At 41.7% G+C, this 19,156-nt stretch overlaps 1 pseudogene; it reads right to left on the bottom strand.

Annotated features, from left to right (window-relative positions):
- Positions 1 to 7,649: 7,649 nt before the first annotated feature.
- On the bottom strand, positions 7,650 to 18,343 carry LOC138514477 (valacyclovir hydrolase pseudogene; annotated as a pseudogene).
- Positions 18,344 to 19,156: the final 813 nt, after the last annotated feature.

The raw sequence follows: 19,156 nt of genomic DNA, 5'->3' as shown, positions 1-19,156 counted from the left end.
TAAGATGTTGGGTGAAAAAGGAGGGGTACCAATTGGGTTTTGAAGGAAGAGGAGGAGGAGGAGGTAATTTGAGTACAAGTGTTTAGTGGTTGTAGGTAATTTGAGGGAAAGTAAACAGTGGGTTGAGAGTAGAAGGAAAGGAAGTGGGACAAAGGCGGGGGAAGGAGAAAAAGGCCATAATGGGAGGAGTGGGATTTGGAAGGAAGAGAGTGCGAGAGAGCGGAAGAAACAGACCAACAGAGACAAACAGACCGAGGAGAGACAGAGCAAGAGAGGAAAGAAAGAGCGAGTGAGGAAGAGGGAGACACAGAGACAGAGAAATAACACAAGCTCTGACGTTAGTCTCTATATGGATCAGGGATAGACCAAACAGCAGGGTTACTCTGGCTCCAGTGAGTTGGCATAACCTTTTGGAGTAGGGAGACTTTGCTAGGCAGATGGGTGTCTTTTTGAGCAACTTGTCAAAAGTGGTGACATCATAGGAGAGCTTAGGTCTCAATACAGAGAAGCCCAGAAGGGTGCCACAGAGATACACATTAGTACTAACAGTACAGCACCAGTGGGTGGCCCAGGGAAATGTTTAAGTTCAAAGGGAAGAAACCACATCACTTAACCCAGAAGGGAGTTGTCATGCAGAGATAGGAGATGGAGGGGGGGAGAGATAAAAAACCAGGAAATTTAGTGTAGTGAGAAGGGAGAGACGGAGGGAATTTGAAGCTGGAGTTAGGAGACAAGAACGAGAGAGATATCAACAAGATACAGAAACCTCTGGGAAGAGAGGCCCTGAGGGCAGAGACAGGAGAAGAGAGAAATTGATAAAAATCAGGAGACCAGAATGTGGGTGTAGAGAGAAAGAGAGATTTGGAGAGAGTGGGGACAGGCGGTAAGGTGAGTAAGATAAAGATTAGGATAGGTCACAAAGGAACCTCCTGAACCCGTTAGATAAGGCTTCAGTTTTTAGACCCTCCATAGTTCAGGGATGGACCAGTCTGTAGGGGTACCCTGGCACCATTGATTGCCATTTTGACCAGCTGATTTAGGGAGACCCGGCTCTGAATGTGCAAGCCCCTTCAAAAGCTAAATGAGAAGTGCTTAGGGAGCCTAACAATATTGCCAGCCAAAAAGTGCCTGTCTTTGCACATTTGTATACCCTCTGAATGCTTAGTAATTTTGTCTTGTGAATCATTGAGCACATTGTCACATCAGTCAGCACTTCATTACCAGTGTGGGCCTTAGTCGGCCTAGAACACAATAGCAGACAGATCGTAGCACTCCCCTCTAGGAATTTACATTTGTGCACAAGCGCATCACTTGTCATAGTACTGGCGTTGGCCATGTGCGTTGGTCTTGGCATCAGCTCAATGATTGCATTTGTACTCTATCAGGGTAGAGGATATTGCAAGGAAGCTAGTTCAAGTGTATGGGTATTTTTAAGTAGGTGGTTAAATAAGGGGTGTGGGTCAATAGATAGAAAGGTTTTACAGACCGGAAAAAGGGAGAAGGGTCTATCTTGTTTTAGTGGCGATCAGCTGGCAGAGTGCCAGGGACATAATGGCCTTGAGGCCTGCAGAAAGGAGGGCTCATAGGGCGAAAACGACGGGCAAAATGCATCACAAGGACAGGATACTCGGGTAGATCAAGGAAGGTGTGTTTTGTGTCAGAGAGAAGGGAACAAGTATATTAGTGTGCTAGTTTGAGAGTTAGGATACTTTTGTATGGTGAGGGGACCAGTTATAGCCTTGTTGTAAAAATAATCTCATTGAAGTAGCCTTTTCCGAATGTGCAGTAAAAGTGACGGTAATCCAATTACAAGCACTTTTTAAAAATCACTGCTTCTGTCTGAAAGTGGCCCAAAGTTGCAAAAGTAAGACATTATATAAAATGGATCAAAACTAGAAATGCAGTTTGCTTTCACAGTTGATATTCTGAATAACAGGGACCACGATTCAAATAAGATCTAGAGTTCTCAAATGTTTTGCTACTTTGTGCATGTCCTAGTTCAAATTTAAGTTTTCGACAAATTGACCCACAAAATAAGGTTTGGAGGCACACATTCAGCAAAATGCAATTATTTTTAAATGTCCTACTTCATCAAATTTAGCAAAATATTGTCCTAATGCTCTTGGAGTTCAAGATGATTTTTAGTCGGATAACTTTGCATCTGTTGTGAAATAATTGTTATGGTCTGTGCAGAATAATATTTTTCAGACAGGGGCTTCGGTCTTTTACTGTCAAAAGAGCGAGACTTGACAAAGATGTTGATAGGAAAAAATGACATACCATTTGAACGGTGGGAGGGAACCAGAAAAAACATGAACAAAGAGAAAGTGGAAACTACAGAACAAGGAGCTGTACACAGCCAGTGGGCCTGATACCAGCATTTGGTACTTGCCTTTACCGGCTCTTGGTCTGACGGCATTGCCGCTGGATTTTGAGTACCGGAGGGATGGTGTTCATCCCCGTTCATGGAATCCCATAAGACTCCATGAGGAAATTTGCTGTCATTACCGAATTACGGCATTTATTGCCGGTAGGGCACATGGCTAACCTCCAGCTTTTAGCTAGAAGTAGCCCAGGTGCCCCAATGGCAAACCTGTAGTCGGGCGGTCCGGTAAAGTGTTGATATTGACAAATACCGGCACGTTTTTTACCGGCCCGCCGACTCTGAATGACAGCATGAGAATGTGAGCAGTAAAGGAGGATAAACAATGGAAATAAAAGATCAGGAAATAAACATTGGAGGAAAAACTGGTATAAGGACAGTTCTTAAATTTTTTTTTTGTATATAATCTTTTTAGATTTTTACAAAGGAGTTTTCGTAGGTACATATACATGAAAAAAAAAATGTTGATCACTATTACTGTTCATGTCCAAGAAAGTTGTCGCAAGAGCTTTCATCGTCTAAACTTTGCAAGTCAAAATAAATTGCTTTTTGTATTTTATTTTTAGTTGAAATTCGTGGGGGGACATTAGATTTGTGGTTTTCCAGAAACATGGTATGTTAACCTGGAATTTAAACCCAGGTATGTTACTTTATTTATTCTACTTACTCATTAAAAGGCTGTAACAAAATGGGTATGTTGATTTATATTGACTCAAGGCTTCAGTGTGAAATAAATTCCATTAAAATTAATCCCAACATTAAATGTGTTTGTTTACCTATGCCTGGCATGCAATGTATTTACTTGATTAATGGTTACAACATAGAAATGAGTAGTGCCGGCGACTCGAAAGTCTTAAGCAATCTGACGGATGTATAAGAAGCTCTGGTATGCCCTGTTACAAAAATGAAAGCAGTGTAAGAATCTTTGAACTTTGTAGGGGGATTTAATGTGTCTTAAAATATGAAATTATTTGAACCACATTTTATGATTTTATGCTAGAGATGTGGGGAATTCTGTATCCTGTTTTTAATTCAAAGGGAGCAAATAAAGCAATTCCAGTTTTTGATTTTATGCGGGCAAATGGTTTGTCAACTGAATAGTTGCACGCCATCAGATTCCTCAGTAGCTTATACTTTTGTTGTGGGAAATAGGACTCAAATCGATTGATACAGCCTTCTAGAACTTGGTGAGTGTCATGGAAGTAGTGACTCACCATGAAAGTGACCACAAGACACTATGTGGTTGTTTTTTTCTTGAAAAATGATTGATTTATTAAATGTAATTTTGTCCCAAATGATCTTTAATAATTTTCCTCCAAGTGGTGATGTAAGATGCTTCTGTGGATGGCCTACCCCACTTTCAATTAATATTAAATGTGTTAACTGAAGAAATGCAGTGATGTTATATTAGGAGCTGACAGAGTTGCCTCCCATTTCATTACTCAGAAAAAGGAAAGAAAATGGCATGCATCTCTTAAAAAAATAATAATCCTGGTTGCAGAACGAGTGTAAAAATAGAGTATTCTCTAGGCTATGAGAAAACGACAACACTTTACTGGTAATTAAATATGAGATCTCAAGACCTAATACAAGCAATTAGTAATGAGGAAGAAGGATTTGTGTCTGAGAAAATGCGAAGAACTACAGATACTCGTAGATAAAAAAAATTGTGAAAGGTTTTTGGCAATTTATCCTCTAAGGTTTTGCATTGGTAATGTTCCAACACTGTTGAATAATGCAAGTAGTAATGAATAGTACAAACATTTTGCCAGCTTACATACAATAAGTATCCTTTTAGTAAGTTCACAGATGATGGAATGTATAACTGTTGCAGAAAGCTAGTAGAAATGATATAGCAACTCTAAGTTTCAACCAGGATGTGCTGAAATGGGGTATTCTGTCACAAAACTCCAATAAGGTACCAAGTGGCCTTCCTGTAGATTTGTTTAAAGAATGTCTAAATATCTGGCACCCATAGTGTAGAACAATTTTAAGGCAAGCCAAAAATTGCCCAACTACCAGTATCCTGGGACTAGTCATTGACCATACCAATGTTTAAGAAATTACAGACACATTTTGGATAGCCTAGGTAAGATAGTGTGTAAAATAATATTTGAAGCAGAGAAAGTTGTAAGATATACATTTTCTCTCGGCAGCACGGGCATTGTTTAGGAAAGGTGAAAGTACTTTTGACCAATGTTGCTTTTCAGAAATGTGTCCACTTAAAAAAGGGTAGCCTTTATGTGAACAAGTCGAAATTGTGTAATATCTTAGTGCTTAAGGGTATCCATCATCACAATTAAATTGAATGAGATTGGGAGAGGGACAAAGGTCTTAAAGCTCCCCCCGCCTGTCTAGTTTATATTTCATTGGAATAGTGGATGATTTGGTCCCTATGTCAAATGATGATTGCTGATTTTGTTATATGCAGATGATGCTGCACTATTGGCCCAAACTGGGAAGGCGCTAAAAAGGCTCTTCAGGACATTTAACGATTACTGTTGTAAATTAGACCTATCTATCGACACAACAAAAAACAAAGTGCTGATTACGGGTCATGGAAAGTTAGCCTATACATTTTGGTGGCACTATACCAGATGCTACTTCATATGACCAAATGGCTCATGGGCAAATCAAAATAAAATAAAGCAAGCTCTGTTATAACTGTCATGAAGATCAATTTTAATGTTTAACATGCATTAAGGAGGCTATGCTTTAAAAGCCCCTCTTAAGGTCCATGAGTCTAAAGCGACTCCTGCAGGACATATGGTGGTCCTCTCTGGGGAATTGAACATATTTCCTTCTTCATAAGAGGAGAAAATACGTTTTTAAAACAACTTCTCTCCCTTCCATGCTCCATGCAGCAGGTGCTTTGCTGCATATGGAAATTGGATTCTGTATATTGATAATTACCTAGCTTTCAAGGCCAATGGAATTATGGGAAGAACCTGGCTGAGACCTAATGATGATGATTACAGGATGTTATGGGAGATTGATGTACCAGGATATTATGCAAGTCTATGCAAAAAGGACAAGCATACTCGTCCTTGGCATTTAAAGGATGCCCAGAGTATTTCTTGGCTGTCACATGTGAAGTCGGTTCTTCTAATTGGTCTTCCCACTATTTGACTGTCAAATGATATTGAAAGAAGAAAGTCATTGCAAACAAATATTGGGAATTTTGTAATGGTCTGTTCATAGACAGACATTTTATTATTAATAACTTGGATTTATTAACATTTACCTTCATGTCTTTCATCAGACTAGTTCATGATTACATCTTGGCCTGGATGTCACTTATCTTGACCTTTTATCCTCACCTCACCAAACGTTTTGTTTACAGATGCTGCCAGTTCATGTTTAGCAGCTGCGATAAGCTAGATGGCCATGAAATGTTCTGTTAATGTTTTTTTAAGGCACATGGAATTTCCAATTCACTTTAGGTTTCTGTGTCCATATTATTTGCACATTAGATCACAGCACCTGTCACTGGAGCTCATAGATTCATAGTACCATTGTAGTTGCTCTCATGATGATGTTGCATTATCTGGGGTCAGCCAGTATATTTGGTGATCATGGAGGTATTGTTTCATTGAGTTGTAATTGCATAAATATTGTGTTTTTAATGGTTTTAGAGATTGTGAGAGAAGAGTTTTATGATATAGTGGTATATGTTCATTCAGAGGTATAAACCAATGTATGATGAATTAAGTGGCTGCACCTGTTTGTACAATCTGTGATTCTATACTGTTGTACTGTAGTTATGTTGTATTTTTCTAAAGCTTACAGCAACTAAATAAATGAATGACTATGATCAGTTTAAATTCAGCATGTGTCAAACAGTGAGGGAGGCAGTTGAATAAGATCTGTTAACCAACCTGAATTTGAACAATTGAGTATTGAAATGTGAATACACTGCTAAATAAAATGTGTTTTCAAATGTCTGTTTCCATATTGGTAGTAGTATAACTTTATTTGGAAGACAAGCCACCATCAAAGTACAATTTACAAAACAAGACATAAAAACACAATGCGCTAATATCTACATATATTGGTTCTAGTTTAGAGTGAAAACTGTCAAGGTAGGTACATTTTTAAGTGAGACACTTGCCATATTCTTTTTGCACTTGTACAACTACTTTTTGCAAATGTTAATACTGTGAGCTATATGGGATAATGTACCCCTAATGTATGTTATAAGGATATTGCAAGTCACTGAGGAGTTCCTTGACCAAAATGAGTAACAAGGCTGTACTGAGGTTACATGGCCTCACACCATCACCCCCTCTAGCACCTGTTGTCTTGTTTAATCCAATGTAAGAGATTTTACATTTGCTGAACCATTACATTTTAAAAAGCTAACATGCAGCTTCTAATGTGTTGGAGAAAGATAGTGAATCTGTTTAATTAAATTAATTAGAAAAAGCATTTCAATGTGGGCTTTAAAATAAGTAAGAACATGCAGAATCTTGTTGACAAGTGTTAAACTCCAGCAGAGCACCAATTAAACATTTTACCATATGTCCTTGTCAATTGAGTGTAAAGTGTCACCCAAGACTATATACAAGTAATACATTAGAAGAGCTTGTCTCGGCTTTAATTATGTTCTGCAGTGACAGCGGGAATTCTATTTGCAGGCTCTAGCAGCAGGCATTGTGATGTCACACGTGAAGTGTAATTAAGAAGTAAGACCCTCTCAGTCAGGCCGGATGGTGTGGTAATGGCCCAAGGGCTAAGTTACATGCCAGAGCATAGAGAGAGAGCCTTAACAGTGGGCCTTGGTGCCATTACTACCCCATCTGGCGCAGCCAGCAAGGGTCTCATTGCTATTAGCACCTCGTCTTTGCAATCTAGAAACCTGGGGTGCTAATATAAATGTATTTTGTTTGACACAGCATCCCCTTCATTCAAACAAAATACTCACTCAAGATGGCCACTGTGGAGCTTGAAGGCAGAGCTCCATGCGGAACGCATCTTACATTTCCATAGTGGCCAGCAGGGACACAGAGCGGTACTAGGGGGTGATAAGGGCGCACAGAACCGACTGGAAGGGAGAGGGAAGGTGGGGGAAGATGGCAGGGTGGGGGAAGCAGCCATCGTCTGATTCAGCCCGTGATCCGAACAACCTGATGGGTTTGGCTCCCCTGCCCCGGGTGCTAATAACTGATTACAGAGAAATTTTGATGTAAAGCTAGCCTGTAGGAAGAACATTATTTCTAGGCGTTTATACAGATATTGCAGGCTGTCATGTATTATGAGAATATGCTTATTTTAAAAAGTCCTCGACTGCTCGGTTAAATTCTTCTGCAAAGCGCATATGTAGGCTATGTCTTCCCTCTTGCACCATATGCAGTTGTGATCCCTTAATCTGCTTGTGAATAAATTCTGCATGGCATGGTCGCACCAGATTATCTTCCTGCCCATGAATTATAAATGTTGGGCACTGAATGAGAGGCAGAATATGGCGACAAATATTACCATTGTGAGTCTTGGGAAAACAGGCCAGTTGTTTTACAAAGTCATGGAAGCCTTTAGACAAGTACTCAGCGTCATACAGTGTTAGCCGGGTCTTTCTAACACGATCACTCAATTGGGAAATATCAAGCAAAACATTGAAACGCTTCACGTCTTCATTCAGCACATAGGAAAACGCCCCCGAAACAACAACCTTGCGTATTAGGTCAGGGTATTGCCCTGCTGCTACGAGGGCTGTTGTGCCACCAGCGCTCCACCCCATCACAGAGAACCTCTTGAACTTCAAGGCCTGCATCAGATCCACAGCATCCTTTGCATCCCTTTCAAAGAAATCTGGAGGATAATCCCGACATGGAGGAATGGAGCTCCCTTGGCCCCGTGGATCCAAGGCCACCACAGTGAAGAGCTCTTTATTCAAAGTCTTCAGCTGTAGGTCAAAGTCTTTTGCAGCGCTACCCATAGCACCAGGCATAAGCAGGATGGCATGATTGCCCTGCCCTGTGAGCTGATAATGAAGGTGTACCCCGTTTACTTCAACTTTGGCAGAGGTCACAGAGGAGCAGTAGGACCTTGATGGCTTCCATGGCATCAGCAAGGCAGTGTTGGGAGATCTAGGAAGACGCCATAAGGGAGCAGTTCCCCTCAACAGAGCCATGTCATGGGTAGAGAGGCCGAGAGAGCACCAAGGGGAGGCAGTGCCCTAATGGATGAGCACAACCGAGGATCTGTCCAGAGAGTTCTTCTGTTGGCAACAGGGACAGTGTTGTCTGCAGCGTCGTACACTTAGAGCAGGTGCAGTGAGAGCTGATGCAGTGGCATATATGAACTGAATCCACACAGGAATACAATAGGCTGACACAGTGGCACAAAAGTCTGATAAAAGGGCCTGTTTATAGATAAAAGTTGCATAGAAACGTATTCAGCAGCACAGTAACAGAGGCCTGGTGTGGAGTGTTGCTCTGAATAACTAATGACTGTCGTAAAATAGACACATGCGAAACAATAAGAGACCACGTGAGAGAGGCTGGTGAGGATGTGCAGAGAAAGTGAAAGAGCCCAGTATCCAGAAACGAGTTAGAGGCTTTGGATCAAATGTCAAGATTGATGGACAATATTATAATTTCCTTGCGCGAGACTCTGTACAAGTCAGCTGAGAAAGGGTGATCACAAGTGACAGACGTGCAGTACTGTGTCAGACTTGCGCAGAATGCTCGCGGTAAGACGTGTCCATTCAAGAATCACTATTTGTCTCCATTGGTGCTGTGGTGCTGTGAGATGCTCTGCTGAAGGCTTGTCTTCGTTTCTGCACTTGGCGACCCTGGTTAGCCTTTTCTCGTTTTGTTCTCAGTAGTCATGATTTAAAGATGGAGGCACTACCTATGTAGCTTCTTCTAGTCCTTTGTTTGGAACAGCATGATCACTCTGGCTCCACGTTGGAACACTTTTTCTCTTACTTGCAGGTCTGCTGAAAAAAAAGAACCCTGGAAAAGGAAAAAAAGAAAGGTGTTTGATTTCTAAAGAATGCTGGCAAGACACATGGCCATCCTAAGGAAGACAAACTATCTTGAGGCTATGCCTAGGGAACATTAGGCTTTGGTCATTGGCTTTGACCTTGGCGCAGTATAATGAACAAATAACATGTGCCAAAAGAGTGACCTCTGGTCATGCCCACCTGACACTGGGCATATTCACTGTGTCTGGGGTAGTTGACATACAAACCTTCCCTGGTGAACATGCCCAGAGGGCACTGTGTACATATCATGTTCTTTGGCAATGCCCAGCGCAGAGAGGGCATGCCAAAATCTGATGTGCATGCCTTGCAATCATGCCTAGAGGACAGGTGGCTTTGGCATGGAGTTTGGCAATGCTCCTGGTACAGTGCATGACCTACGACCAGGCCTCTGGGGGCACTATTGATGTTTTGACTGCACCCAGGTCATGGTTTCAGACCATGCTCTTGGCACTGTGCAAATGTGAACGGTGCCCAGAGGAAATAACCTATGGCACAGTGCACATGCCAACAATGCTAAATGGGCATGCCACAGGGTGAAAAGTGGGTGAAGAGATGTGACTCCTGCAACAGGTAAACGGAGAAGTACACGGAGAAAGCTGAGAAGTTATCTTACAAGCTATATTTGTTGGCCAAGTATATTTGTGGGTATGATAACAGAGTAGATTATTTCAACCATGTCACAGATTTTTGAGTAAGATGAAAGACAGCAGTACCAATTCAAACAGGCTCAAGGGCTTCACATTCTGATTTTGTAGGTTTCTGTGTATCGTCTATGTCTCTGGTTCTGATCCTGGTAACCAGACCTGGACGAGTTTCCCAAGAATGGACTGGCGGTAGTCCACAAAACCTTTTATCGAGGCTTCATCCCTAAAATGAGAACGGGACTTGTTTTTGCACAGACAAATCCAGATCAAATCACACAGGGCTTCTGGCTATTGCTCAATCAGGAGTGCCGGAACGCATGACAAATAATGGGCTTGTTTGTTGCGTTTATCTCTAGGGATCTGCAACTTTTGGATCTCCAAAACATTTGGACTACAACCCCCAACAGAAGCTTACATATTCAATGGAGAGGGGTCATTGGAGTTGTAGTCCACTGCATCTCATGTGCCACAGGTTGCAGACTCCTAGACTCATCGCCAATCAAGGCTCTATCGGGTGATCTGTCATATTATTAAGACAATCGGAGCCCACACATGCCACAAAGGAGGTTCGTCTCCTATATAAGGTCAAGCTCACTTCCTGTTTCTTTGTGAGTTTTACTAGGTTATGCAGGAATGTTGCACAGCTCAGACTCGCACATTGCGAGTGTCGGTGGGAATGTGAAGCCTTGTTTTGAACAGTTTGCAGTATTTGCTAGTTTTCAGTCTTGGGGATAGTTTCTAGCTGTTTAGTGTATTTTTTAAGTCCATTTTGTACCCCTTCCTTTACTGTTTGTTCGGGTTGTGATAGAGTGGTGTGTTAGTTTGCCTCATATAAAAAAAGAAAAACATATATTTGCCAATTCCTCTTGTGCCGGTCTTTTGTGTCCCCTTATAAAATTTAAAAAGCCACAAAAGCTTTCCTACATGGTGGTTTCAAGTAACACAGAGGCAGGGTCTCATTTGAGGTCTCTCCTGCAATTGGAGACAATATTCTGGACCCATTGAAAACTCAATTTGACTGGATTTTCACCAAATGCGGCAGGAGCACCGTCTTGGTCCCAAAAGCATGCTTTTGTAAATTTGGTGAAAATCTGTCCAGTAGTTTTTTTTTTGTTGAAAAACGACCAAAAAGTGGTTCTCAAAAGATTTGTGATATCTATATCCGCTCCGGAGACACACTTCCCTGTTCGATCCGTGGACAGGACTCCAATTGGCTTAGAAGGCAAAGTGGTGCAACATCGAACGAGCCAACTGATTGGATGGTGAAAAGCGCGAAGTGTGTCAGATTTTTGGAAACGCCCGCCATCTTGGATAAACGGACAGCGACTGGTGTCCGCGACCATCGCGGTAAAACATATAAAAAAAACCAACATTGCACTTGTCAAATTTATCAAATAATCTCTGGCCAGCTGAGGGATGATGGGATGCGTTATGGCTGCAAGAAGCAAAAAAAACAGGTGTTTTTCACCGCAAAAGTCTGCTAACAGTCTTGAGAAGTTCGCAGACACCTCAGCATTACAGGGTTAGTGAAAAGCAGTTGGACATTCTAATTGAAAAATGGTGCTCATTGCTAGCACTGGAGACATGCTCAGCTGACAGGTGGATTATGAATTCCGAGTGTTCATGAAATGAGAATCCCTGGAAATTTCACGCGGCATTGGTGTATGCAAGCAAACAATTTGTTTGCTTTTCAAATATTCCTAATGCTAGTGATGCACCTGGGAATCTATGCCGTGGGCCTCAAGGTCAATGCTTTGAGCTGTCTACTGCCTCGCGTCCTTCCGAGCAAATTTGTCATTTCCATTTACCAAAAGCAAGCTAGGTATAAGCCCCTATTGTTTTTTGTCCTTGGAAATAAAGGGAGGTTTTGTAAGGAAAGGAATTGGATGAGGTATGTAAAAACATCAAACATAAGGGTCAAGATTCCAAAACTGGACAAAGTAACATTTCATTTGATGAAAAATCATTGATCTGAACAGACACACCACGTTACGCCAAGAGAATGGAAATGCCGATTATTATGTACGTTTTACTGTAGACGAATTTGTAGACAAAGGAGTCAAGGTTTCATTTTATGACTGGTATGGATGGATGGCTGGCTACCATTGCAATGGCTTGTTGTTTTTGGCAATTGGTGAGGAGACTCAGATACAACCGGTGTGTACTTGTATTTGTCCCATGGCACGTGGGCAGTCCAGCACCAAAAAGCATGGAGTCCACGTCTGTGTTCGCAAAGGTTCCACCAATGCCCAATTCTAGGCTAATGTTATGTTAAAATGCTGTCTGAGTTATACGAATTCTTCAGTCAACTTCCGCATCGGCCTCCCATTGCGAGCTACACACACTGCATTGCACTAACCTCTCAATCACATCATTGACTCCAACATTGCATGTTTTCTCTGTTTGCATTGTTTCCCGTTTGTGTTCATCCTTAGTTTTCACATGGTGCATAAGTAATGGATCAATTAGAATATAATTAAGAACGGCTACTGAGACACATTTCTGTTATGTTTTCTACACAGCCACATCCTTCCCTACTGCGAATGTCATTTCCAGATACCAATTGATGGCTTCTTCAGGCGGCAGTTGATACACCTCAATGGTTGGATGATCTTGACATCGTTTACGGTGGTGTAGCAACAAGCTGATGCCAAAGCCGTGCGAATCACAGTGCCTCCATCCAATGAGCTTATACCCAAAGGAACACTGTGTGACTCACGATAAATATTTGTGTATCGAGAACAAAGAAACCCAAGTCGCACTCCTGTTTGATTGGCCGAGGGGACTCTCCTTGCCAGGACAGCCACTGTCCTGTGTGATTGACAGCCAGGCTGTATGAATGGGGTAAACTGCATAAAAAGCAGGTCTCTTAGGACTGAAAAGGCAGATTCACCACTGGAACGAAAGAACCAATGAGTAACTGGAAGAAGTGGACCCCTACAACGACTGAACCGCCCGGTGAAGCCCTACTGCAGGTCTGAATCTACATAATCCGATGACAGAGAAGATCCTCCAGGAAACTTCTTCCCTTGAGCTGGTGGGACCAACCAGTTCGCCCAAACTACAAGCCAGGACTCCTCTTGGTCAAATTTGCTGTACAGAGCTACAGTGGGCCGGATAGCGAGGAAGGTCAGACCCTGCTTGGGTGTTAAGGAGCGCACCTTTTATTTATTGCCTTGCGCTGCTGCTGGTTTCTTCCCTGGCTAGTGCAGGACCCTCCAGTCTTCCTACTTCTGATCAGTCTGACAGTCGCTTCAGGAACCGTGAGCCTGCAGGAACTACCAGGAACGTCCGCCTCAGATACAGCTCCCTCTTCATTTTATGGAACTGTGCAAGTCCGGTTGTCCGTTTCGTTCAACCGCGGTGAAAGTGTTTGAAATCTTTCTTCAATCTGAGGGCTTGTCCTCTTCTTCTCTTTGAACTACCTTTTGTATCAACAAACCTCGTCTGGAAACGTGCCACGAACTTTACCGCAAACTACCCTGAACTGTGTGATCTTGAGCAAAAGACTTTTGACCCATTGACTTTGGCCCTTAGCCTTTTCTACCTGATTCTATCTCTGTAGTTCCTCTTGTTCAATTGCCCTGAGTACTTACCTGTTGGTTTGACCTAATCTCTAATAACTTTGTTTTTCCCTCCCTTTTAAATTGCTAGAGTGCTGTTTTGCTCCCACTTCATTTTGTGAGCTTAATTTGTCTGGAATTTAAGGGAAAGGTGTGGTGTATTAAAAGTGTGATTGATTTTTAGACTGCTTATAATAGTGTACTGTTATACCACTGAAGAGTAAATACATGTATATTTTTACTTGAAAACCTTGAGTCAGTGTTTTCCTGAATCATAGTAATTGCCCTTTTGATACTTCTCAGTTACGCGAGAGAAGTCGGGCTGCTCCGCTTCTGCTACCACTATAACTTTGTAGTACAGGCTTGTACCAAAGGTGAAATTGTATTGTCACTTGTAGTCTTAATTGTGTGTGGTGTTCCCAAAGGTACAGCACATAATTTTGCCTAACACACAGTAATAACACGGATATAGGCGGAGAATATTGCTAGGAATGGTCATGCCAGCTTCAGGGGCGGGGACTATGATTAAGTGCCGAAAGGGCACTCGAGCTTAGGACGATGCGGAAACGGATAAGATTAACACTAAATGGCCATGCCCTGCTGCCTGATTTTGCATATGTAAAAGTGAGGAAAACCACAGTAACGTGCATAGGAAACGTTTTTACGATCTATCAACGTATGCTTAAAAACACATGCCCGAACGCTTGGGACAATAATATTTTTGAGCGCACTACTCCTTTAATGAAACTGCATGACATTTTGCAATTTTATTCCCGACCTACTTCCGAATGAGTTTGCAAAGTCTGGTAGGATTCTGTCAAGAGGGAGCAAAATTAGAGGAGGGGGTCTCAAAATTGTAAAGGCTTATAAATGTGGTGCCATTTGACAAATCTACACAAAGGTTTGCAAAAAAGATGATAGATCTAGATATAAATAATTTTATAAAGTCAGAATGGATTTTGTCAAGTGGGGGCTAGGTTATATGACTATTGAATGTGCATACATTTGAGACTTTTGAAAAAATTAAACGTTGGTGGATTTCCAGCAAACATGTGTAAGGAACATTGGCAAGGACCTGAAAGAATGGTTTTGCAAATATGAATGTGTTTTATTTTTTGATAAGTGTCACAATGTAGGCACAAAAAATAGTGATATACCTTTGGTGAATGAGGTGTAGCCTATGGCCATGGGCAGTGGTCAGATTGTACGGGTCATGGAATAAGGTCATGATCCGGACAATCTGGCTAATGGCCATGACCACGAGGGACAACACATGGGGTTAAAGTGGCCATGTGCACCTGGGACTGGCTTTGTGGTAAAGTTATTCGAAAATGGGATCGGTTTGAAAGGGAAGAAAAATGTGCTTGTGGTAATATGGTCATAGGTTTCTCTTTTCGTCTTCTGCAAGCTGCTATGGAAAGCGAAGAGGGGCCCTGTACGGAACCAACCCCGCCTTCACTTTCCAACGTGGCCATCTTGGAAAAGGACTTTCCTTCCTACATCGGGATGCCATAGGCGTCCCGGTGTAGGAAGAAAAATATTTTGTGTAGCACCCCGGGTTTCCGCTTTGGCCTTCATCCTCTATTGCAGGGGCTGGAATGGAGGGATAATGGTCCGGAGACCTCGTTATCCACCCTCGCTTCACTTGGGCTGATAACTTGGGCTGCCAGGCCGGTATCCACCGTTGCAGTCCCTGGAACGGGGGATAAACGCCACAATATTGCCATTAGCATAACACAAAATGCAAATGAAAATGTTGGAAAATCTTTTTGACTCTATGTACTTTACTGAGAAATATAAAGTTTTTTAGCTGTATTTTTTTAACTGTGAAAGGTGGTTCCTAAAGGAACATTTCTTTCATTGTTTTTGGATGTGTTTTATTTTGCCAGGAGAGCCACGAAAGGTGGGAGGGAAATGAGCGAAGAGGCACCAAACACTAATATGGAGGGGCAGGTGGACAGGGGAAAATATTGCACATGTGTTAATTCTAAGGTAGGGGGCAGTGTTTCTCATGCTCCTTGATTACAGCAGTGGTAGTGTCGGTTGGGGACGAGGGATGGCATTAGCTGATTCAATTTTAGGATAAATAGCAGTTTTGTTAAAAGTATTGTTAATGGGTGAGTAGGAATAGGTCTTGGAGCTGTGCAAGGGAAATTTTGAAGTTGAAATTTCCTAGATCAGTAGCAAATGCAGTTCCGAACTGTCCACGAAGGACAGATTTTATAGAGAAGTGCAGACGGGTTGTCGGACACATCAGGCCGCGTCCCAGCGTATGGTCATGTGGCACTGTCCGGATGTTTTGCAATGAAGTTAGATGTCCGTAGACTTCTACGGATGCAAAACTAGTTGAAATTGTTGCAAAAACTGTACAGAAGTGTTAAAAATGATTCTAGAAGGTGGGAAATGGAAAAGTTTTAAGGTGACAATATGTAAAATGGACAAAATTGCTATTTTGGGTAAGTATGATATTAGTAAGTTCTAGGAAAATAGCATGCACTGGTAAAAACCCATGAAATTCACTGAAAAATCTTTGTTAAAGGGACGTTGTGGTTAAGTTACACTAATAAAAACCTGTGAAATTCAATGAAAAAACTTTGTGAAGGGGACGTTATGGTTACAAGTAAAACCAAAAAAAACCTGAAATTCGCAAGTTATGGTAAGCTAAGCAACCATAACTCACGCTACCACCGTGCACTGCTAAGACTAACACCCAGGGCAGCAAAGATGACATCACAAATGTCATTGACATCACATGTGAAATACATTTTGATGAAAAGTCCCTACAAGGAGTTGTGCTTATATTGTTGGTAACAAGATGTCAGGGGTGATCGGGGAGACCTATCATGAACTACTTAATCTATTAAAGAATGTACTCATCTAAAATCATTATATTGGAGTGTTGTTAATACAGAAACCTAATCATATATAAACATAGGCAATGACTGCAGCATGCATCATAGAAGTATACTATAATCTTGTAATTTTGGATAGTAAATAATGAATGCTACCTTATCATAGTTTTGAGTAATGTTAAACATGTAATAACTAGCTAACAATTCAAGACTTGTAACACTTGTGCTGATACACACAATACATATGAATAACCCCAATGCATACAAATCAGAGGCACATACAAGGAAACTAAAGTAAGGAAGAAACGGCATCATCAGAAAATGTTAATGACATTAAAGTTTATCTTCATGTATACAAATGAATTCTGTTTGAGACCTGCTAATTTCCCCATGTATGTGCACCATGAGCCGAGACTAAACCCTAAGGAAAGTACTTAAAGAAAATGTGATAAGGTTAACGTCTAGATATATAGCCCCTTTTTCAATTTTAATATTCTGACTCAATGAACAAACCCACCTGGCCTATATGTCGGTGAACAAACACAAGTGACCGAGATACGTGATGTCATCAGTGTCATCAATGACATTTGTGATGTCATCTTTGATGTCCTGGGTGTTAGACTTAGCAGTGCACGGTGGTGGCGTGAGTTATGTTGCTTAGTTTACCATAACTGGCCAAGTTCAGGCGGTTTTCGGTTTTACTTGTAACCACGTCCCTTTTAACAAAGTTATTTTTGTGTGTCTATATATATATATATATATATATATATATATATATATATATATATATATATATATCTATGACACACACAGAGACTACTCACACTTGACGAATGGTGGGTAATTCTATTTAGTGAAAATTATCTGAGCTTATCCTTCACCGTAATTGCATTTTAAGGCATCTATTTTGAAACATTTCATTTTGTATTGGGTTTTATCACACTGTAGAAGCTCGTGAGTCTGTAAGAAAGTTGAATTATAGAGCTGTCCTTTTTTGGTGCCTAAATGTTACGTATTTGTAGTGTCTTTACTTCAAAGGTCACAGCATGTGAGAGGAAAGCGAGCACATGCACGAGACGTAGGAGCGAGACTGGAGAAGGAAGGGTTCAGTTCCAGCTTGGAATACGGGAGAGAGAGACGGTTGAAGGGAAGAAGGAGAGAGAAGACGTTCGTTGTTCATGTCCCCTTATTTGAGCTTTATATTCTTGTGAAACAGTTACTTTTACTACAAGTTATACAATAATAAATATACTTTAATCCCTCTCATCATATGCCCCGTTACTTCATTGGCGACGAGGATCACCAAATCCATTTCGGCCGTTGAGAAGGATCTCCGGCCGTAAGTGAGGTAGGAGCGGTGCAGCCATCCATTCGCCCCGCCTCCCGTACATCTGCTCCCGCTTGCTCCTCCATGTGCGCACCACTGCCCCGCCTTCAATTTCTCTAACGGAGACGCTTTGCCGTGCAGCCTAACATCTGAGCTATCACAGACGTCAAGGTCTCTCACTGGCCGCCGAGAGTGAAGGATATTAAAGAAGGCGTGCCTCCGCCGACAATCCGTACATTGGCCTACAATAAAGAGAAGGGGTGGGCTCTACTCAAGGTCTCTCATTAGCCGCTGAGAGAAAAGTATATTAAAGAAGGCGTGCCTCCGCCGACAAGCCCTACATTGGCTTACAATAAGGAGAAGTGTGGGCTCTACGTATTTGAGAGAAACAGCTGCTACCAAGTCACGACACCAGCTGCTACCAAGTCACGACACTAAGTTAAAAATAAAACGAGGAAGCATACAACTGTATTATGTCATACAGTGCATAAAACCAAATCACGTGCTTCACAAAAAAAAAATTAACATCAATACAGTATTCAGCAATGTTCCAGCCCCCCTCTGTATTTGCTGTGACGATCTTCATTATCCAACACACTCATCCCCCTCCCAGTGAACCATTGAATAAAGCCCCAGCTGGTTATTATGTTTTGCTGTGATAATCCTCATAACTCCTCGTGCTCATCCTCCTCCCAGTGAACTATACAATAAAATATTGGAGACTAGTTCACTTGTTCAAATTGAACACTGAGAATTGTAGGAGCACCACAAAATTTCAATTCACAGTTCTGCAGCAAATTAACACCCAGCGTAAATTTGACACATTCAGAAAATAACATGGCGATGCAGGGAGTTCAATCTCCTCACATGTTCCTGCCAGAGGTAGGAGTACCAATTCTTCCATGGAAATGTTGGCTCAAGGCATTTGAGCATTATGCACATGTTGTCTGTGGGGCAACCTACAGCATTTAAATGAAGAAATCTTTGCTGTTGCACTGTTTGGGTCCGACAGGACAGGAGAAATATGAGGATCTCCCAGATCTTTTCGATGAAGAAACAGGGCACATCAACGAATATGAGGTAGCCATCACAAAACTCAACAAGCACTATGACAAGAATGTTAGTACCATACTCGAAAGATATAAGTTTGGTAAGCGGATAAAGGAACAGGATGAAACAGTAGAACAATATGTCACTGCTTTGAGGAAGTTGGCCCGTAATTGCAAATTCAATCAGCAACTCGAAGAGAGGATCAGGGACCAATTCATGCTCAAATGCAGGAGTAGTGAAGTCAGAGAGAGACTCTGGTCTGAAGACGATCCCTCACTTGATATGGTTTTAAGGCTGGCTAAAGAAGTCGAACACACAGAAACGTGTGTACTAACCTTGGAGAGCAGGG

The sequence above is a fragment of the Ambystoma mexicanum genome, chromosome 12 (genome assembly GCF_040938575.1).
Source record: "Ambystoma mexicanum isolate Mex_15411 chromosome 12, UKY_AmexF1_1, whole genome shotgun sequence".
NCBI classification, from domain to species: domain Eukaryota; kingdom Metazoa; phylum Chordata; class Amphibia; order Caudata; family Ambystomatidae; genus Ambystoma; species Ambystoma mexicanum.
This window is presented reverse-complemented; position numbering and strand designations above follow the sequence as displayed.